Genomic DNA, 24,126 nt, shown 5'->3' on the forward strand with positions numbered 1-24,126 from the left:
TAACTATCTCTTATTTGCACATTTTCTGTCTTTTATGCAATAAGACTGGACTGCTAGATATTAATATTAAGTTAGAAATGAAATCAAGAGTAAATTGTCCAGCAATACTGCAAAAATCTTTTCATTTCCTTGCTTTCCTTCTATGCCACTAGAATGTCATAGAGACATTGTGCTTGTCTTAAATGTTTGCCGTTCAGATATGTTCTCTGGCTTAACAGTAATATGCTGATTCCCTCTAAGTATTTTATTTTGGTGTACTTGTTGCTAAATGTGTGTGTGTGTGTGTGTGTGTGTGTGTGTATTTGTCTCCATATTTGTTCAAGAATATAGATAATGTACTTGTCAGGCTTGAGGTCAAGTTCTGCAGAGCAAAAAGGGAGACATGGCTCAGTGGATTTGTATCTGTTTTGCTGTTTGTTTTTCTCACATTGTCACTAAAATATTCTTTTTGTTATCTGAATGGGACATCTGCTGAGTAGCTTGACCCTCTTTACCTGATTGTGTGAAAAGTCTTGGTTAAATCTGTTAAGCCTTGGAGGCCCAGGAATCTGCTAAGTGCTTCTGAGCTTGAAAGACACACTGTCCTTGGCCTGTTTCATCTTTCCCACTTATGGATACCCTTTGATAAATAACCCTGGTGTAGGTATGGGGTAAGCCAAACAATGAAGTATTTTCAGCAGTAATTGACCCAAAAGACTAATTACCTCTTAATTAGCCCTGGGTATTTCCCCATATTCTAGAGAGGTTCAACAATGCAAATAATAATAATAATAAAGTTAAATTTTCATCCAACTTGGTTATCTTAAAATAGGGAGTCCTAATACTGAGGAGAAATAATTAAAAAAATAAACTTTGACTTGTGAAATCTTCCAGAATCACAATCCTGCATGTATGTACCTCCTCTCTCCGGTTGTCTTTTACTAGAGGAGGTAACACTAGACTAGCCAGTATTCTGCCCGGATACACTTGCCTGTGTTCAGGGAGTTGTACTGAACACATCCCTTTGCCACAGAAACTATTCATCTTTAAATGTCAACCTCAATGTTGAAATTTTATGAGAATGGAAAGGAATACACATTTTCACTTATTTTAGACTTCCATTTGGAAAATGTAGTTTGCTGCTGTTGTCTCAAGTTGGAAGGGTTTACAAAGTTTTTTTTTCATATACTCAAGGAAAGCAAATGCAATCCTGAATTAGACTAGAAAAAAATGTATCTCCCTTTAAAAAATCTTAATAATTGTGGCACATCAGTCTTAGTCATCTTTGACCTTTTCTTCAATTTATGTTCACCCTGGAGATTTTATTTTTCTTTTGTCTTGCCTCGTTTGTTTTATTTCAAGCATGGTTTAACTTTTCACTAGAGCAAGAGCCTAAAAAGGTCAGAATAAGAAGAGAACAATTATCTTTGTGACAACTGTCAATTAGTCGAGAGAGAATATGTTATTTTCCAAGCAACATTTAAAAACAATTGAAGAATTATTGCTGAGTTTCATTTACCTTGAGAAACCTCAAAAAAATTTTAAAGGCCCATTCTGTCATTTTTTCCCCTCTTATGTAAGAACCCTTCTTAAGCTCAAAGAGTATAGCTGTTTAGAATATTTTCTGACTTTAAACTTTGTGGAAAACCACTTAAAAGGTATGGGGGACCCTATGTTGAATTAGGCAGCGGGAGACCAGCTATTACCATGGCGCTGATAGTAGGTATGGGAGGGCCTCTGGAAAGGACGTTTAAATTACTCAAATAGCAATTTAAGGACAAGAAAAATTCAGCTGTAGCTTTCTCACCGTTATTCTATAGATATTAGGTACTTGAGTAGTTTTTTTCCCTTTTCTTTTCAGAGAAACAATGCTCCTATTTCAGAGATAAAACAAAATATTAAGTTAGGCTTTGGGTTAAGTTTTAGGTTTTAATTGGGCTTAAATCTTTTTATTTTTAAAATTTCTCACTAGGGTTTTCATGTGTAATTTCTGACCTGTATCTCTTTTAGTTTTGATTTTGTTTTCAGAGAAATAGCAGAGCTAAGCTTTTCATTTAATTGTAATAAAATACTGCCCTAAAGAAGAATGAAATATGATTTTTTACTAGTTTATATAGAAAAGCATATAACTGTAATAATATTTTAACTATGGTTTGTATAGACCATATTCATTTAAACTCTATGCAAATCTTTGTTACTCCAGGGCAAACAAGCTACGAAACCGTAATGTGTGGTGTAGTGAGCACACACCATAAATTTGATAATCATACTTGTGAATTCATCATATTTTATATAGGGGATTGCTTTAGCATTATGAATAGTAATGTGCAAATTACGTGAAAAAATGTTGCCGCACTTTTAAATGTTTAGTGATTTTAATGCTACTGTATTATTTCATTCTGTGCCAAGTTGCACTGATTGATAAGTGAAGATATTAAAATAGCAGAAATTTTACGTTGGCTTTAATGTGTGGAATTTCTACAATTCCCCATGAATCTGGAATGTTAATATAAACACTCCTTTTGTGGGGCTGCAGGAAACGTGCTGCCCAGACTACGCACGTTGCCAGGCGAGGCCTACCTCTGCTGTTTAGAGACATAGGAGTGGGAGGCTGTCTTAAGTGAAAGTGAAAAAAGGCATTTGTTTAGCTGCATGGCAACACAAATATTTCACTCAGCGAGGACTGACAATGCATCTCATTATGTGAGCGGGTGCCAGCTTGTAAAAAATTTCTGTTTAACTTTCCATATTAGTGGAAGGTGCCTGTGCTTAACTGTTTGAAACCTGGCATCCAGGCCCCCCTCTACTCTACCCTTCCAACACACACGTTTTGTCTACTACTGTTTGTTTGTTTTTTTAATCCCAAAGTAATAGATGGAAGACAGCCAAGAATATCTGGCCTATTGAAGGCTATTAGGAATTTGTGGGGAAGCCTGCCAGATTGAAGTCTATCTCAGGCCAGACACTTGTCACTTGTTCCCATTTCTCTTGCTCTTATGCACTCTTCTGAAGGCTAATTGTTATACTCTGCCTCATCAGTAGAAACATTCAATGGTATTTATTCTAAGTTGATAGTTACCTTGTGGTACTACCATTGCCTGAGTAGCAGTCCCATGTTCTCAAGATAATTCTTGATCTTAAATTCTCCATTCTGCTCTTATAATGCATTCGGATCTGAGGCTATTAGGAAAGCAGAGGAAAATAAATTAATGACAATCACCACACCACTTATTTAGAATTATTTATTTTACAGATTTTGATATGAAGAAGGTAGAGAAGGACTTTCTACTTTAAGGATGTTTGAGATCCTCTCTATATTCTCATTGCCACAATACCTACCTTGTGGGTATCAATGCCAACCAGGATATGGTGGTATAAGTGGAGGAGGAAATACATTTTTAGATGCTCGTGACTGTAATATACAGATGAAAGATTCTCAGCATTGGCAAGCATAGACTGATGTGCAAGGACCAATTGGATGAGTATTCCAGGAAATGTGCATTTTTTCATAATTTCATCATATTTTTAAAGCTGTGGCATCAGGAATTTCAGCTTGTTTAGAGAACATTTCAAAATGTTTTATTCAGTGAGAGAGTTCTAGTTATGGAACAAACTAAGATAAATAATTTATAATGGACAAAACTTTAAAATTATATAGAATGAGAATGAAAAGTGGGGATCACTTTGCATGAAAATATTGAAAACAAATTCAAATTGTTGGCACTTTCTGTTACCAGTTTCTTCATGAAGGTTAGGGCGTTATACTTCGTGGGAAACATTGAAGTGAGAGAAACATTGATCGGTTGCCTCCCATACATGCCCCAATCAGGGATCAAACCGGAAGCCTAGGTATGTGCCCTGGCCGTGGATTGAACCTGCAACCTTTTGGTGTATGGGATGATGCTCCAACCAACTGAACTACCTGGCCAGGGTGGGGCATTTACCTTTCAAAAAATAAGAAATATATTCTGATATGAGAATTAGAAGTCCTTTCTAAAACTGATTCATTTTTTCCCAAATTAAGTTGCTAGAAATTTGTAGTAAAATCTTTCTCCCCTCCTCCTTCCCTCTACTGCATTCTGGTTCTTATTCTATTCCATCTCTCTTTATTTTTAGTGTAGACTTTGATCCTTTCACAGAAAAGAATCCTTTCAAATCCTGAAAACTGTGGCATCATCTGTTAGGCAGAAGACTGAACTAGCGGGAGATCTTAGATGCCTGCCAAGGATCTTTCTGACCTCTTTACTCGTCACTAGTCCAAGTGGTTGTGGATTTTTGCTAAATGAGTCACATTCTAGCCCTGTGTCTGGGCCTTTCAGATAGGAAACACAATATGCCATTGGTTGATGGGATGGGCCAGGGGTGTGGGTGTGCTAGGAGGCAAAGCAGTTACAGTCTGGATGGAACCCAAAGTAAATATTTTGCCATTGGCTTTCTCATCAATTAGATAGTAATAGGTAGCCTCAGAGGGCCAATATATGATTTTTTTACAGCACATTTAGATTTTTCACTTCTGTGTGTTATTGCTTAGTTACTTCTCATCAACAGCAGTTCACTTCCTCTCTTCAAGCAGAATAATACTGCAACTTTCCCAGCAAGTATTGCTTTAGGGTAAGTGAATCGGTCCAGTATCAAGGGCACAAATATGGGGCATGAAATTTACATACCTACTTCTGACTCTTCATTCCGTGGTTCCAAGCCAGAGGTAGGGGACATTGCATGTCATCTTTGTCTCCATGTTTCTCACCCTGCCCATGCCATCACCAGCTCTGTTTTAGAGTCCTTGTTGGTGGCTTTATGGGCACTATTGTGATGTTCTGTCACAAATTCCATAGCCCCCACAGTGGAAAAAATACCTCTGGTTCCTTGTCACTTACAGTGCTTGGCAGTCAGTAAGCATCCAATAAATATCTGTGTGATGAGTCACTGAGCGGTTGAGTGAGAGTGTAGGACATGTTGACAAGCGGAGAATAGTACAACGTTCTTGAAAGATGTGATTGGGAATGATTTAGTGTTGTGGACACTTGCAGTTCAAATTCTGGAATCAACCTGTTGAAATGAGGAGCCCTTCATACAAAAACTTTTTGGGCAGATTTTTGCTTTTCTAGCTTGTACAAATTAGCCATCAGTTGTTTCCAAGAATTGTCAGGTAGCACTCTGATTTACAAATTTGGTATTTTGGAAGGCAGTAGGATCCTCTAAAATATCATGCTTGGAAAACTGCCTAGGATTCAGAGTGAATAATTTTCATAATACCAGAGATACTAGAAGACATCTTGGAAAATTCTGTACCTATCTGTAGTTTTATATTTCCTTTGCTAAAGAATAATGCTAGAATCATGTGGTGTACCAGTGGGAGAAGTTGGCATGTCAGTCTACAGGAAGCTTGGCAAAAGTCTCTTTTCTGGACAATCATTTTCTTTCTATTAAAGTCTGTTTATGAATGACTAGTCTGCACTTGGTTCTAATAAATGTGTAGATGGATTTTTCAAGATGACCACAGTACACATGAGTGCCAGATTGTCTCCAGTTCTGCTTTAACCAACAGTATTGCTAATGCCTCTGGGGGAAGCTTTGTGATCATTTTCATAGTATAGGAAGAGGTAAGCTAGTGAAGTGAGTATGTTTTTCTCAATAGCTACATATTGGGAGAAATCCTTTGGGAAGTTACATGTGTTAAACTTTATGTTGTATGTTTAAAATCAAAGGATTATTCTCAAATCCCACTACCATTTCTCAAGTCTTTACTCTTTTAACCCAGTTACTTTTCTAGTGGGGAGACACTGTTTTCTCCTAGGTTCTCTTTACTATTATTTTGCCCAATGCCATGCCACTTAGACTGCCAGATGTACTTGAGGTTTGCGAGTATCCCTCATGATTGATTATTCATTTGCACAAATGGTATATAGTGTTTTATTTGCTGGCCACAAGGTAACAAAGGCCCAATTTTTTTTATGGTGAGGAGATACAGATTTTAGGTGCCCAGTTAAGCAGGTAATGTACACATCTAGCATCTCAAACATTAAAACATACTTCCTATTATGTGTGGGAGTCTTACTTCATATTTTATCACTCATTTGCTAAAATATAAATAATAGAAAAATTGAGCATGTATCTTTGACATATAATGCTCCAAACAGATAGTATATGAAGAGTCCTATTTTTATACACTGTGAATATGATGACTGCCAAAATATCCCAAAATGCAATATATCTAACTCTTAAAATCTCCTAATTTGGAAAAATATAATGTCATTAAAATGTGGGACATTAAAAATAGCTTGTAGGACTAGGACATCTTCATCTATAATTATCTAGATACTTTTGAACATATTAGTATAGAAGTCCTTTGTGTTTTCTGAGATGTTTCATACCATTTCCTTACTTGGAATACTCCTAACAAATATATTTACTTATAGGATTTCTATCTATCTTTCAAGGCCCAGCTCCTTGTAGTCTTCTCTGATCTCACTTCATTTGTAGTTCTCTTTTTTTTTGCTTGTCCAAATTTATCTTTTTAGTTTCTGTGAACATTCCTTTCTATTAGTTTCTCATCAAAATTGCTTCTTTTTAAGGGCAGGGATATTAAGTCAAATTTATCTTAAATAACTTACATGGCCATATAGTACCTACTATTCAATAAGCACTTAATATATAATTATTGAGTTAGTTAAAAATTCTGAAAATCTCCACACTCCCAAGTTTTTAAAAAAATTTACCAAATTTACATTGCTTTACTTACATTTAACTTATGTATATATTGTTTGCTTTAACTGTTTTCATGTTATCTTGGGAGTTAGGAAAGAAGTAATTTCTTCAATTTGCAGATGAGTTGAATGAAACATTTTTTAATATTGCACAGTGTGAAATTTATTGAGGGACTCTGAACAAAATCTAGAGGTTATGATAGGGGAGCAGGGAAGGAAGTGACATGTCACCCTCACAATTACCACTCACGCTCCTTCTACCCCACTTGCCAATTATGATTTTGGAGTGGAAATTATGTCATGTTTCTTTGTACCGTCTCTCGCAGTCATTTGCTCATACTCAGTGCTCCAAACACATGCATCAAATGAGTGTGTGAATGAATTTGATAGTGTTGAATACTGCCTTGATGCCTCACTTTTTCCTTTAATGGCTTTCCACTCTACCCAGGCTTTCTTTGCATTTATGTCCTCCTTCCATTCTTTCATATAAAATCCTTCTTTCAAGAAAGCATTTGGTGATCATATCAACCCAGGAGATAAATGGCCAATAATAGTTGAATATGTTGTTCTTTTGTGGGATATACAGTTAAAACTATAGAAGTCTTTTCAAATAAAAATTAAGATAAATAAACTAAATTAGTTCTGATCTTCATTTAAAATAAAGGTATTCAAATATTATAAAATATCTCTATTAACTTTTTTGTTCTTTCTTTTTTTTTTCCTCTACTAATTTTTTGTACTGACTGTATGTATGTTCCATTGGTAACTGTTTAGGTATCCTGGGTTAAATATAATATTATTAAAATATTTTAAAGTCAATAAAATAAAATAAAATAAAGGTATACATTTACTTGACTTCATTGAGAAACATATTTATAACTGGACTCTAAAAACAGTTTTGTAGTAGTGCTGTTCAATGGAATCTTTGCTGTGCTACTGCCGTTACATTGAAGACTTTGTAATTGTTTTATTTTTTTCCCTGAAGTTACTCCCTGTAATAATTATTGGAAAAGTAATTCCTGAATTTTACATGCACTGTATTTATTCTCTGTCCAGAATTTTTTTCAGGTAAAAGCACCCTGATTTCCTTGTTGGGGACAACTCTTCTTTCACTTCCGGTAAATGTGTTTGGGGTAGAGCTGCCCTTTTCCAAGTCATAGGGAGTGAGCATTCTATGTGCCTGGCGATAGTGATTGGTTCTGAAATAACCACGTTATTTAAGCCAGGCCAGCGAGACTCAATCCTGCGATCTCTGTGGGAATTGCTGTGATGGCTCACCTGGAGTTTCTGAGAGTCATATTTGCCCCTGAAGGGGAAGAACCTGCCTGGACCTGGAGAGAGACCAACTCCTGATTATATTATTTTCGCACTGAGTCCAGCTGTGTCAGAAGCCAGGACTTTTCAGTTATGTTGAGCCAGCAGACGATTTTTTTGAGAAAGCTATTTTGAGTTGGTTTTTATCACTCACAAGTAAAAGTGTTCTAACAAACACAACCAGTAGGGCACAGCTGAGTGTACAACTGCTCTGGTGGGTGGACATACGTACTTGGAGAACTGTTTGGTGTCCATTGACTTGTCCAGTATGTGAGACTTATTTATTCCACTTTACTTTCTGCTGAGTGTAAATAAGTGTAGATGATATTGTGAAAGTCATTACTGTTTAAACAAGGATAATTTTTACTGAAATGATTGTAGTTTGTCATTTTGAAAATAAAACAAGTTTATGGATTTTTTCGTGGGTTAAAGATACAGTTTTTCTTTTTCTTACATAAAAAGAAGTTGAAATTTGCTTATATCTTTAATATTCACCTGTCTATTGCAGTTTCCCATTTTTGTTAGATGCACACTTGGGCAAGAATTGGAGAGAATATTTTATTTACCTATTCCCTGAAAAAATATCCTCTGCCTGTGACATTTTTATATGTAAATCCCATTCATCAATATATACTTCTCCTTAAGATTAACTTTAATGGATTTACTTGAAATTAGTGATCTCACTAATTTGGAAAACACAAAAAGAAATGGATTTGTAGTATAAATTTTGCTATTTTCTTGGAAAAAAGTAACCTCAATTTGGAAGAAAATTTATTCTCCAAATATAGTTATACAAATTCTACTTGACTTTGGTAAACCACATATAAGTGGGAAATATTTTAAATTTATATTTGTTATGCAGCCTTTAGGAGGTCTTTATTTTATCTGTTTTTTCATATTGTTTGAAATATGTATGTAAAGACTAGGTCAATATTTGATCAACTCTCTTAAAAATTTGCTAGTCCATTTTATAGTAAGAATTTATTGCTTAAAAAAGTTAGAGAAAACCCCAACATTAAAATAAGATCATAGACTTTTTTGTTCTGTCCCCTGCCATTCAAGAATGTACAGGGTGGGACAAAAGTAGATTTATAATTGTTCATATGGAAAAATAATACAATAATTAATAAATAATAATACAAGAGTAAACTGTGTGTTTTGCTTTCTCACAACTGTAAATTTACTCTTGTTCCATTCTGTATATTCTCAAATTCAGCTTTTTTTTTGTTCAAAAAACATGAAGTGACAAGATATTAAATTTGCCCTGTTTTCTCCCTAATTTGTATAGATTATAGATAAATCTCTGAGATCTAAGAACCATAGAGCTAAGTCCCAAGCTTGGGTGCTGATGTTCTCATTAGGTAATGAGCATGCTCAGAAGTTGGGGTGCTAACTCACTCATGAAAGTTAGATCCTCATTAGAACCATTTTAAGATCAAGCCAAAGGTGCAGAAACCTTAGTCTGTAAGAGTCCACACACAAAATAGCTCATTTGGAAGGTCTGCACGTTGTTAAATAGGTGGCATTCCTCAGAGGTGGTGCATGTTGGAGTTTTATTATCTATCCTTATGTAACACTTCCCCTTTCCTCAAATGACCTCAAGTTTGCAACACAGACCAAATAAAATGTAAAAATAGATAAAATTCCTAGGAAGACCTGCTTCTAAAAGTCTCTCTTTTCTTCTTCATATAACCCTTCTATGTGGTGGTCTTTCTTTCTTTCTGTCACCTGCTGTCTACTTCTTTCCCCTGCTCAAATCTCCTCACAGGGTAGTATCCCAAAGCAGTCGCATACACCTTTATCAGAGTTATTATCATTATTTTTGGTTAAAAATTTATATTTATGTTAAAACAATAAGGGAAACAATCTTACACACAATTTTACCATTTGTCATTTGTTTTTACTTTTACCTGCATATTTTTAGTCCTTGTCCATATGTTAAAAATATATATATAGTGACAGAAGATGATTTGACTTCAGGTGGTGGGTACCCAAATGCAATATACAGATCATGTATCATAGAGTTGTACACTTGAAATCTATATGGTCTTATTAACCAGTTACCCCATTACATATAATAAAAAATAAAAAAAATAATAGAAAATAATTCAACATAATTGTAACAGAACATAGATTTTATTGTGTGCTCTTTGTTTTCCATATAATGTTAAATAATAAACATTTTCCACCACAAAGAGCATGCCATGACCCATATAGAAACTCAGGGAAACCCTGGTGTGTCTTACCTTCTATGGGTGGGAGTTGCTCTTGAGACTTACTTTAGGTAGTCTTCTTCCTAGTCTTGAGATATTCCATTTATAATGTTCCACTTGCCTGAAATTCTTAGTGACGGAAGACATAGTGAGGGAAGACATTTGGTGGGAATGTATCCTAACATTTTACCAGTAACTATGAAGTTTTCTGTAGGTCTTTTTCTCCATCTGTGGCATCTATGGAAATGTTCATACATATTTTTCTTCTTTAATCTGTGCCTATGATGCTATTGGTAGATTTTTAAAAATCATATAGAATCACTGGCTTTAAAATCTACTTGGTCTTGATAAATTTTCATTTATGCTGTAGAATAAGTTAATATTTAAAGAATTTTTACACATATATTCATAAAGGAGATTAGTGTCTAATTTTCTCTTTTTATAGTATCTTTGTTTTGGAATCAAGGTTACTCTAGCCTTATAAAATGAGTTCAGAGTCGTATATATCTTAGTGTGAAAGGAAGTCATAGTGTTACCCTTCCTAGAGGCATTTAAGTTTAAACACTAGCTAGGTGAATAAATATTTTTATTCTTAAAGGATTTTGAAACATCAACCTAAGATAGCTGTATATTTGGGGGCCAGGATTATTAGTGGAGGGAAGTTGGGGATGGAGAAAATGTTGGTGAAATATGGGAGTTGCTTCCATAGTCTCTGTTATTGCGGTGCAATTATTTTGGTGTTTATCTCTGAATATTTGTTGGCAGACTTTTGATGTGTTCAATTGGGACTAAGAAGAGAGCAGGTTGATTACACTGGTTAGGGGAGATATTCTCAGAGAAGTCTCTAACGGAACATTGAGAAAGGGTCCTGCACCAAAATTGGAGCTAAACATGATCTGAGATTTTTAAATACTTTTAATTAGTTTGTTTATGTCCCTAATGTCCTTTAAAAGGCAAAAGGATAGAGAGTCTCCTCCAAGTCCCACAATTACCCCATTGGTTACATTAAGACATTTATGAGGGGAAGGAATGCGGCAGCCAGAAAACTTGGAAAGAAAAGAGCAGTGATCCCTTCTACTGAGAACATACTTTCTTCCAAGGAACTGCAGTTGTGTGGATGCGGGTAGGCTTTTTACACTGGGACAAGTTATTCCAGCATTTTTACCTGCACATTCCGAGATGATCAGGCACATCAGTCCTTTCAGCAGAACCTGCCTTAGCCACTTAACCTTTTGTGGCTCAGGCACCCCAAGACAAAAAAAAAAAATGGCCCAAATGAACAGATCAAAGCTCCAGAAAAAAATACAACTAAGTGACGAAGAGATAACCAACCTATCAGATGCACAGTTCAAAACACTGGTAATCAGGATGCTCACAGAATTGGTTGAATTTGGTCACAAATTAGATGAAAAAATGAAGGCTATGCTGAGTGAAATAAAGGAAAATGTACAGGGAAGCAACAGTGATGGGAAGGAAACTGGGACTCAAATCAACACTGTGGACCAGAAGGAAGAAAGAAATATTCAACCAGAAAAGAATGAAGAAACAAGAATTCCCCAAAAATGAGGAGATGTTTAGGAACCTCCAGGACATCTTTAAACGTTCCCACATGCGAATCATAGGGTTACCAGAAGGAGAAGAGGAAGAGCAATAAATTGAAAACTTATTTGAACAAATAATGGAGAACTTTCCCAATCTGGCAAAGGAAATAGACTTCTAGGAAGCCCAGGAAGCTCAGAGAGTCCCAAAGAAGCTGGACTCAAGGAGGAACACACCAAGGCACATCATCATTACATTAGCCAAGATTAAAGATAAGGAGGGAATCTTAAAAGCTGCAAGAGAAAAGGACACAGTTACATACAAAGGAGTTCCCATAGGACTGTCAGCTGCTTTCTCAAAAGAGACCTTGCAGGCAAGAAGGGGCTGGAAAGAAGTATTCCAAGTCATGAAAGGCAAGGACCTACATCCAGGATTGCTCTGTCCAGCAAAGCTTTCATTTAGAATGAAAGGGCAGATAAAGTGCTTCTCAGATAAGGTAAAGTTCAAGAAGTCCATCATCACCAAGCCATTATTATATGAAATGTTAAAGGGATTTATTTAAGAAAAAGAAGATGAAAAATATGAACAGTAAAAATGACAGCAAACACAGTTATTAACAACCACACCTAAAACAAAAAATAAAAATGAAGTAAGCAAACAACTAGAACAGGAAAGAATCACAGAAATAGAGATCACATGGAGGGTTATCAGCAGGGGATTGGGAGGGGGAGAGAGGGGGGGAAGGTACAGAGAATCAGTAGCATAAATGGTAGGTAGAAGATAGACAGGGGGAGGGTAAGAATAGCATAGGAAATGTAGAAGCCAAAGAACTTATATGTATGACCCATGGACATGAACTATAGCGGGGGAATGTAGGTGGGAGGGGGTCTGCTGGGCGGAGGGGAATAGAGGGGGGAAAATGGGACAACTAATAACATAATCAATAAATATATTATTTAAAAAAAGACATCTATGATATCCTTCTTTCTCTAAGTTTCTCCTTCGAGTTAATTTTAGTCATATTTTTGTCTCTGTAAAAAAAAATCTGAGAAGTAGGTGCATCTCCACATGTAATTTGACCTGTGTATAATCTCATTTCATCCTATAAAAAAATAATTCAACACAAATATTAGGACCTGCTAAGTTTGGGCTTCCTGAGTACCTGACATGACTACTTACTCAGTTTCTTACAAAAGAGTTACTTACTTTCTTCTTTCCTTATCTGTTCTTTTCAACGTACCACAATTTAACTCATAGTTTTTGAGCACCTATGGTGTACCATATACTGGATATTCAAAGATGATGTTCTTAAGGAGTTCAGTCTTCCATTTCTATCCCAGTTCTCATAGCCTTTTCTCATATACAAGTGCTTTTGTTTCTCTTTCTTTTTGCTTCTCTGTCAAAGCAGAGAGACTTTTAAAGGAAATTTTGAGTTATACCCAAGTCTCCTCTATTGAGAAGAATTACTGCAGCTCTCTGAACATGGGCCTATTGTTTGTTTAGAACCCAGTGTTAATGAGGGCACAATGCTTGTCTTGATTCTTATGTGGACCCATTAGCTTTGCTCTGTTCCACGGCCTTGGATCACTGCTCTAATGACGAATGCTTGCTGAAGACCAGGTGAGAGGATTTGGTTGACCCAAACATTACACAAACAGAGCAAATTGCATTCTTACCAGGTATTGTCCTCATTTATAAAAGGCAAACCATGATTTAAAGCTTCACTTTGCAGCAAAATTGTTACTGAAAGAAGTTGTAAAGGAATGTAGAAAAGTAAAAGGGACTTAGAAAGCATTTTATTATGCTATTTTTTTACTGTTCCCCATTAATTGGATAATTCTTAATATAGTTTTCTCCATGTTATTCAGTTTTCTTTGTAATATCTTTGGATGCAAGCTTGAGCTTTGCGGGCCTTTCTTCCTTGTTCTCCGGGTGGCAGTGCCAGCTCTGGCAGCCCTCATTGTCAGGGCTGGCTCAACTGGAGGAGTGGCTGAAGGCCCCTTTTGGAGACCTACTTCACTGCTTATTTTAATTGCTCACAGGGATAGTTGTTGAGTGGTGCAATATAGGATAGTGTTTCCCTTGCCACAGGGTTTAGGAATTCTGCCCAGTAATCACTCCTACTCCTGGACGAGTGTATCTGGGTGGAAAGACTGGTAACTGGCTCTGGGTATCTCCCTAAAACTGTGTGTAGGGACTCAGCCAGAACAACCCTGGGAAATTCATGCAGGCATCATGAATACCTTCCTCACTGATCTTCTGCTTCATATGGTTAGAAAGAGAATTGGCAGAATTTAAAATTGGCTTCTTTATCATCTTATTTCAGGACACCCTCATATAGCCTGTCCTGTGAGACCAAAGGCATTTTTTGTTTTCCTTTTTCATAGTCAGAGTTATTATTTTTTAAAAATGCTGCTATTGTGGCTATGTCTGCTGCGGTGAAGGACTGTGCTGTACCATTTGCTGGTGTTCTGTGGAATGGAACTGTCCATATCTGAGATATGGTAATGAAGAAAATTCTGAATTGAGCACCCATTAGATATTTCTGGGTGGAAGGTGAGGCTTTTGAGACACAACTGTTTGTGGTTTTGAAATCATTTATCAAGGAATAACTGATTCACAACTAGTAGACAAAAATAAATAGTGAACTGGGATAGGTCGTATTAGAATTAGCTTTATAGTTACAGTTTTTAAATTGGGAAACAATGGAGATTAAGTAGGGTGAGGTTGTTTGTTATTTGTTTTTTTAAAGAGTTTTTGTCACTTATTAAAATAAAGATACTAATTTTACATAGCTATCTAGACTACATTAGTTAAAATGGAACAAAACAGAGACTTCTGCTGAACAACTTTGGGGATCATCAAAATGACTTTGCCCTCTTTGCTGAGATTGATTGTTTTAAAGGCCCCGGTTCTTCTTCATCCTTGCTCGTGTCCACAGCCCGTGCCCTGAAACTTCACAGTGCTCTTCCATTCTGGAAAGGGCACTCTGTCTCACCTCTTGACTCTGGGATCCATCATTTAATTTGCTTTGGTCAATGGGATGTTACCAAATTTGACACAGGGAGAGGCTTGTGAAAGCACTTGTGCATTTCTGTTCACACTCTTGTCCTTTTCTGTCACAATGAGAAGAACAAGCCTAGGCTAGTCCGCTGGAGGATGAGACTTACAGAGCAGAGTTGAATTACTCTAGTCATGGCAGCCAAGGCCATTCCAGATCAGCCCAAATTGGCCAGCCAACCATCAGACATGTTGATAAACTCAGCTAAAACCAGAGGAAATGCCCCACTGACCTGCAAGTAAATGTTTTTTGTTTTAAGCCACTGAGTTTTGGGGTGGTTGAATGTGCAGCATTCTTGTGTCCATAGATAACTGAAACAACCTCAAACAACCCCTTTAAAGAAAAAAACACTCAACTGGGCAAATGTCCCAGATGATCCCGAGTGATTTCTTGCTGATCTAATTACAATATATGTTTTGCATTGATTTCAAGAATTTTCTAGAGCCAGCCACTCAGTGATACTTGTGTGAGACTTGATTTAAAATGGAATCTGTTGTCTTTGTGGGTTGATTTTAGAAACCCTGGCAATACTCCCCACTTTGTCTATGTATTCAGTTAGTATATGTTAGCACTTCTAGGCAAAGAATTGTTCATTCCTTAAAGAAAGGTAACACAGAAAGTGCAAGTAATTGAGTTAAATTCATATAGTAAGAAACACAAATGCCAATATATCCTTTGTCAAGAGCAAATTTGAACACAGGAGGGGTGGAGGTGAGTGGAGTCGGTAAAACAGAGGATACATGAGGCTGGGAAAAAGGAACATGGGTTTACTTTGTTCCACTTAAAGACAATGTAGTGTAAAAATGAATGTTGAGAATGAAGACCAAGCTTTCAAATATTAACCCCATTTGTACTCTGCGAGGCCAAGTTATTCAGAAAAGGTTGGATGAAAAGATTCAAAGAAGTAGTTTTGTTTAGGGGCATGATGCTTTGATTCTTCCTTTGTGCTCTGAAATCAAATAAGTGTTGTCTTATCTACTTGGAGACTCTCTATATAGCATTGCTATTTCCTTCACTTTTTATTGTGGTGGGAGGAATTTGGCTTTTAGTAAATATGTGAGAAGTAGCAGTCTAAGAATCAGAGTCCCCTGGACTGAAAACATAACAGTCATTCATCTGGAGCTATAATCAGAGAAGGGGTGCTGGTTGGGGGACCTGCTTGTGGTTAATTCATCATATTACTTGGAAAGGTCCTTATTATTTTGCACAGCAGTATGGTCACCTGGCGGTAGGTCATTAGCATTTTAGTCTTCTTTTCCTCACAACAATGCACAACATGCTAATTAGAGGATTCTGAAAGCTAAGTAACCGGTTTTAAAATCAGACGTTTTAATTTGCAGCTTTAATGGCTGTTTTTATAATAACTGGCTTTATTGGGGGTAAAAGCACTTCTCATGTTCCACTAGCAAGGCAGAGTATAACAGAAGCTGACAAAATTAAAAACCTCATAATGTGACCTTTGCCTGGGATAAAAGGCTGTTTCATAACAATTTCCTTTTGTTCTTTGTTTAAGCCATTACTCTAAAAGGAGCCTCCGATTAATCTAAGTAAATGCATCATTACAGTACTAATCCATGTCCTTCTGTCAGTGTCTGTTTTAATTACATAAGAAATGCTAGCAGAAAGATATCACACACAAAGCTGTGATTGGAGAAAGAAGCACTGATTGATCAGGGAAAGATTAAAAAGAGCTTTACTGTTTTGTCCTTTGCATAGTTCCAGATGCCACAGGGTTTCAGTTTGAAAGAAAACTTACAAAAGAGTTGAACACATTTCACTCTTACAGATTTAAAATAATGGGATTTACCAATGAAATTATTGAAATCATCCAATTTATCAGGTTAGACATTCCAAAGCAGGGAGAGAAACAGCTTGGGGTGTGTCTTTCAAACCTTTTACACTGTATTGTATTGTATCTGTGAAAACATTCCTCCAAATTTGCATATGCTTCTCCTTACTTTGGGTGACAGTGATGGTAACACCTGGTTCTGGATATACGACTGATTTCTTTTTCTAAAAAGTATTTTGCAACTTCTAGTTTAGTTATTTTTTAGTGGTTTTCTATTGATAATATGTAAAGAAATAGACACGTACTTGGTTTTTAACAATGAAAAGTACATTTAATAAATGCTTATAAAAATGAATATATCCAGTTAATATTGCTGTGCTGATACACAGAAACTCTTCGTAGCAGTAGAATTGCAGAATTCCCGTGGTGAGGGCTTTCTCCATACACAGGCCATTATTTGATGTAATGAAAAGAGAAAGTGTGCAACAGTGAGATTGTTAATTAATTTAGCCTAACAAGATGAAGATAAATGAAGCAAATCACAGACTGAATGGAGCAAGAGGGTTTATTTACAATTTAATACATTTTTACATAATGCAGATTTCACTTGATAAAAAATAAACAGACCCCTACCCCCAAAACTTGCTAACAGAAAGTACACTCCCTCCCCCTGTCATTCAGCACTAAAATCCTGACCTGACTTTACAGAAAACATGTTCTGTGGCTCCATATAGAAGACACTTTTACAGTGTGTAAACAGTGCTTTTCTACTGCTAAGAATCCTCCACTAGTTAACCTTTAACTTCAGTATTTTATTATTCTTGTTATAGACTGGGGATGTCCATAAGAATAATTATCTGGAAACCTTTGAGTTTCTTGTTCTCTCAGTTATCCTGAGACATCTTGCTGCAGTTATTTAATAATCATTTTATTTTAATCTTCTTTTTTTAACCAAAGGAAAGAAGCTCAAAAGTGAGAAAATAAGAAGAGCCGTGAGCCTTTTTACATATGCTTGAATCTGTAGCAATTGTACAGAATTCTTAAATTAGCATTATTTTTAAAAGTCTCCCTTTCAGAGATTAATGAGCTTTATCCAGTATTTGACCTTTTATCATTCTTGCTTTCTGCTCAGAAGTACTTCCTTCCTTCCTACAGTAGCTAGAAAAGACTGTCTCTTATGTTACTGTAGGCAGTGGTAATAGGGCTCTCTACAAATGGTGTTATTATGGTCACTATGTATTTATCTCAGGGGTCATGAACAAATCCATGCAACTGCTTCTAAGGATTTCAATAAATAGGACTTTTTATCCAGACAATCGCCTTTTATGTTACTTTTAAACAAAACTACTAGTCCATCAAGAGTTTCAAAAGAAAACAATTCTACAGAGTGCCGGTATGGCCGCACAGACCAATCATCATGGCACCCATTCTCCAGTCCTTTATTTTTCAAGTCCACAACAATAGGTTGTTGATTCAATGGACAAGACCAGAACAATCAAGTTCTCTGTTTAGCAGCAGTGCAGCATTTTAATGCCCTTCTCTAATAATGGTCTCATTATTGTTATTCTAAGACTGGGCCTCAGGAGGAGGAATATTTGCTGGAGGTACGTCATTATTTTGCAAATTTCGATTAGCTCATCATGTTGTCTGTAGTGTGAAAATCGTAGCTAATTAGGGCAGCCAGTTAGACTACCAGCTTTTGAGCTTATGAGTTAAAAGGTAGCATACTTGATAGGCCAGTGATGTGAAAAAGGTGGTAAAAAGGAGGATTAGAGCAGTTGCCTTAGTAACTCCAACTTCCATCTGTGAGGGAACAATGGACTTGTGTTTCTCCCCCACCTTGGTGTAAAAATTGGTTTTGTTTTGAAAGGACAGAGTTCTTTTTATGACAATCTGGAATTCAGCCCAATGGAGTGTAGTTTTAGTTGTTAGGAGAGACCATTGGGGATAGGAGAGATGAAAGGTCATGGTGAGCTTCAAGGACATGAAAGGTTGTTGTCTCATGTAACAATGGTAGATTGTTTTTTTCTAATATTTCTAGCCAGCCCCTTGGTCAGGTGAGGGAATAAATACCTACAGTTTAGTCAGGTGAAACAGGAGGGGGAGGAGGAAGGAAAGGAGAAAAATGGAGTAAGAGAGAGTTTTTACTTTGTTAGAAAAAATAAAAGGGTAACTTCAATTTGCTTTTATTAAGCAAAGTGATATATTTCTTTGTCACCATCTCTGAGATTCCAGTGCGCTTTGGATGGCTTGCCTCTGTGGGCCATCACATGTCTGGGAAGCTCTCCAATGTGTTAGGAAATGTGATTTAAGCTTTCTTCCTGAACTCCCAGGAGGACCAATGATGTGATACTTAACAATAAATTTAGTTGTTGTAGCTTTCTCACATTATTGGTGTTCTTAAAAGGTTTTCCTTCAAATGCACAGTGAATAAAATGAATGATAAATATGAAAGAAATTTGTTTCAACATTCTACAGGGTTTTATCATAAATTCTATGACTTCCATCACAGAAAGTTTACAGGAAACTGTTTAGATGTTGCTGCAATGGCAACACAAATTTTCCTTTTTGTACATAAGAAAATGCCACAAACTTTAAGAGCTATTAGGGTCTTGTATTACAGAGGAGGTGATAGAAAAGGATTGGATACAGTAATATTTCCTAAAACCCCTCACAACCAAATCACCTTTTCTGGGTTGAAATACTTATATTTTAACAAAATAAGTGACTTCTATTTTTCTTCCATATCAATTAAATATTAAAACAGTTGGTTATGGGGTATGTGTGTGTATTTACAACCAAAGATAATATAGGAACACTATCTTTTAAAGCAGAAAGGTTATCTTTTGATGATCAAAGGGACCTTCATATTTCTTCCTCTCTATTGTCTCCAAACAGCCCTTGTGTAATTGAAGCTGGATTGGGTCCAGGGGGTTGGGGGGATTTTCAAATTCTCTTTTAATCCCACATCTTTGTTTTTTTTACTTTTTCTAGCCAACTGTCCTTATTGTTGTAAATTTTCTTTTCCTTTCTTTTCTTTTGCTTTCTTTTCTCTTCTTTTCTTTACTTTACTTCTGAGAAGCTGTGTTCCTTTCATTTTTTATAGGCACATCACAGACTTGAAATCGTAATATCCTGAAACTGTAGACTTAAGGACTTTTGAGATTATCTAGTTAATTCTTGTATTTGAAAAATAAGAAAAGTGAGATCAGAAAGTTTAAATAACTTGCCAAAGGTAACTCAACTAGTTAGGGGTAGACAAATGGATGCCATTTTCCATTCTATTTAAATATAAAAACTTGACAGAAGAATGAAGAAGCATTTTAGAATATGTCTGACTTGTTTACTGGTCATCTCAGTAATTGACGCGAGAGGGAAGAAAGCTAACATCTTGTGGTAGTGGTAGTGGGGTTGGGATTCAGATAAGGTTTTTTATAACTATTAAAGTTCCATGTTAAATAAATGATTATTTCCACGATGAAAGCACCAGCGTAAGGGGGGAGAGGTGTACACTAAGGTGCTAGAATGGCATTCAGAATCTGCAGTCTTTCTTTGATCCAGGCACTGTATAAGACACTTCCATACACATTATTATTATTTAGGAGTTCAACACTTTTTCTTTCCAGTGTGGCAAATTAGTTAACTGTTTTGTTTCTCAGTTTTTGCCTCTGTAGACAGGGACCTTGTGTTATTCAATTGTATTAAATGTTGTAGGGCATAATAATGAGTATATGATTGAAAAAGGCAACATACGTTTCATAGAATGAATATAAATTTGTGCTTTATCCAAAAATACATCCCACTGTAAATATGAACCATGATAGGGCAATATAAATGGCAAAGTTTATTTTGGAATTATTCAAAACCTATTTAGAAATCTTCGAGTTTATTTAAACATAGAGGAAAAATAAAATAATCCACCATTTCAGCTTATTTCACAAAACAAATTTACTCCCTAGTCACATTTTGATAAATTTCTTTGTCTTTAATCTATGTATGCACGAGACGAGAGGACACCTCTAGCTTGTTTACTGCCCTCTCTCCAGTGCCCAGGACACTGTGCGGCTCATAGTAGGTAGTTGAAAAATAGTGGTTGACTAAATGAAAAAAAGCAAAAGTGGGTCATACGTTAAATACATTTTTGTATTCAGGAGATCATTTTGTTGGATTTCCCCATGTTCATAGGCAGCATGATTTTAATGACTGCACCATATACTGTTACATGGATGTGCCACAGTTTGTTTCACCATTACATCATTGATTTATAACTTTTCACTATTATAATATGAAAGTTAATTTATAAGGTTATCTTTCATTTATAATCAAAGTGATAAAATTTACAAATTGGTGAGAAAAGAACTTTATGTTCATAGAACCCCACCAAACCTTGACACCTTTTTCAAGACCCTGCTTAGATGTCATCTCTGTGAGGTCCACCTTGACCCCCAAATTGCAACCTTCCAAACATTCCTGATCACCCTAATGCATTTCTATTTGTTTCCATGGCTTTTGTCAACTTTCAATATGCTAATTTGCATATCTATTAAATTTATTGGCCATCTTTTTCTAATATTTCCTAGAGTATAAGCTCATATAGCAGAGAATTTTTGACTTTTCGTCACTCATATTCCTCAGTGTCATGAACAATGCCCAGAATATAGTGGGTTTTAAACCATATTTGTAAATATGTTTATTGAAACTTAAAAAAGATCAAAGTGTGTATTTTTTAAGTCAAGAATCAAACCTTTTTTTTTTAATATGGGAAATTCTCATCAACCAGTTTGTACACTGGTTAAGGACTTCTGCCTTCTCAATGTTAATATGTACACATTAATCCAGTTGAATTAAGTCACAGCACTTGACTAAATCTTAGCCATGTTGGATGCGGTCTAAATGTCTTGCAACAAATGCCCCATACTTTTGCCACTTGAAATCACTCTGATTCTAGATTTAAGGAGATGTTTCTGAATGAGAAATGTCACCAGTAACTCCAAATGATCCTTATTCTCATCTAGAAGTCCTTCTGGTAGGCTCTTAATGTTTGTGTTTGACCTGGGCAAACTCAGGTTAATTTGATTATTTATCTATATTTTGGGATGGTTTTACTTTATTCTTCCCATAACTGATATTGGTTCTATTCTTGAAATTTTCTTAGGAAATACATTTCACAAGCTCCTATTTACTTCTTTCACTGTATATGGTTTATATATTCCTTTAAAAACACATCTACCATATGAACCAGCAATTCCATTTCTGATATTTATTTGAAGAAAATGTAAACACTAATTTGAAAAGATACATGCGGTCATATGTTCATCATAGCTTTAGTTACAATAGCTGAGATATGGAAGCAGCCTCGGTGTCCATCAACAGATGACTAGATAAAGAAAGGCGCACACACACAAAATAGAATATTACACAGCAATAAAAAGAATAAAATCCTGCCATTTGAGACAACATGGATGGACCTAGAGGGTATTATGCTAAGTGAAATAAGACAAATACCATATGGTTTTCCTTATATTTGGAATCTAAAAAAGCAAAAACCAACCAACCAACAAAACAAAAATAGACTCATAGAAATACAGACCAAGGGGACAATTGCCATAGGGGAAGTAGGTGGATGGATACAAAAAGTAAGAGGGAATATAGTCAGTAGTGTTGTGATAAGTTTGCACAGTGACAGATGATCACTAGAATTAGTGGTATGATCACATCATACAGTAGCAAAGTGTTCCATCACTATATTGTACACCTGAAACCAATATAATTAATATAATATTGTATACAAAATATACTTTATATATATAAAATTGTCATTTTGTATCCTTTGTAGATGTGTTAATTTTATCTTTATATAATAGCAATTTATGTAGCTATATATAATTCATATAGTAATCTCATATTTATATGGTGTTTATAGTTTCAAAGCTCTTTGAAAATTGTCCAAATAATTCTAGGCACACAAGGCATGGTTGTTATACCCATTTAGGGACGAGACACATAGAAATTAAGAGACTTAATCTAGGTCATTAATATAGGAAGTGGCAGAGAGCCAGGAGAAATCTGAGTCTTCTGAGTTCTGTTCCAGCACTGTCTCCTTTTAGTCACTTTAATCTTCTCTCTGGGTTAAATAATCATTGTTGTGTTGACCTTTAAAAAGGTTCTTCCATAAAAATAAAAATAAATGATAAGAATTAAAACATTTTTCACTTAATCTCGTCTACTCTTCTAGTTCTCAAGGATTTTAGTTTTCCATGTTTTTTCTTTTTCTAGTCATTTTTTTTCCCCTTACTCTGACCATGAACATGGGTTTCTGTAGCAATTTGTGAAACTACTGGCTATCACATCTGTCTTTTCGACTTTTAGCTAGTTGTTCCTTTCACATCTCTAGATGTGACTGAGCAAGTCTCGTTCATCATAACAGGTATAGAGCAGACTGGTGGGGATCCACTGGGATGCGAGCAGCCTTGGGAGACAGGTAATACAGCAGACAAATTGCAGTAGCTAAAAGATGGACAATGAACACCAGTCAGGATAGTCCATGTATGTATAAGAGAGGTATACAACAGGAGATTAAAGTGTTTCACAAAGCAGGCAGAGCAAGAAAAGTCTGGGGTAAGTGGTACTTTGAGATTTAGGCAGCTAGGCCACAATAAGGCCATAGACACCAAGTGGAGTTGAAGGACAGATTTCAGTTTCCGAGTAGTCTGCAGGTGGAAGGTTATCAAGACCACAGCAGGGTCATGGTCTTGGATGGACTGGTACATTCAGGTATAGGAAAACAAGAGAGCATCCTAGTTATTGGAGCCACAGCAAAAAGTCAAGGTCAAACTTGCAGCAAGAGTAGTTAATTTCATTCTGTCAGATCCCAGATTCTAGGTCCAGATTCCATTCTGTGTTGGAGTTTCTTTTAGGTATGGTCAGAAATGGCCCTAGAGCAGTGGCTCTCAAACTTTTAATGTACCTAAGAATCCCCTGAGGTGCTTCAGATTTCTGCAGTAGGACCTAGGTGTCTATATTTTTAACAAGAGCTCCAGATTATTTTCTTTCAAGTGTTTACAGATCACATTGGAGAAATTTTCCATAGAGACAGATGGCACTTACTGTTTGATAGGGAACCAAGTGATGACAACCATTGAGAGAGCAGGCATTTAGATGTTGAATGTGAGACCTTTCCACTAAGAGAAAAATGTATCTATTATGCTCAGAGCTGATTTGTATTTATTTGAATGTAAGAAAGCAGAAAACATGGGTTGATAATGCACTAGACTGGTGTGTTGGAAGCTTATTAGGTTTTCTGTTCATGTCTCTGGTTCTTATGTTTATGACCTGAGTGCTTTTGTAATATCTAACATAAAGATTTATTCTTGGTAGTGTAAAAAAAAATAAGGCTGATTGTTCTTTTGTGCCTAATCTAAACTGTCCCTCATTTTTATTTTCCATTTTTTATCAGTGTAATTGAATTTCATCTTTTTCTTTCTGCTTCATAAGTTGGTTAGCATGAGTTGGGCAGACTGCTGT

At 36.0% G+C, this 24,126-nt stretch overlaps 1 protein-coding gene across 5 annotated transcripts in view; it reads left to right on the forward strand.

Moving 5' to 3' along the window:
* The window catches only part of SOX6 (SRY-box transcription factor 6), a 597,341-nt gene that overhangs the window by 174,267 nt on the left and 398,948 nt on the right, over positions 1 to 24,126 (forward strand). The window lies entirely within an intron of this gene.

Source organism: Desmodus rotundus, chromosome 5 (genome assembly GCF_022682495.2).
Source record: "Desmodus rotundus isolate HL8 chromosome 5, HLdesRot8A.1, whole genome shotgun sequence".
NCBI lineage: Eukaryota > Metazoa > Chordata > Mammalia > Chiroptera > Phyllostomidae > Desmodus > Desmodus rotundus.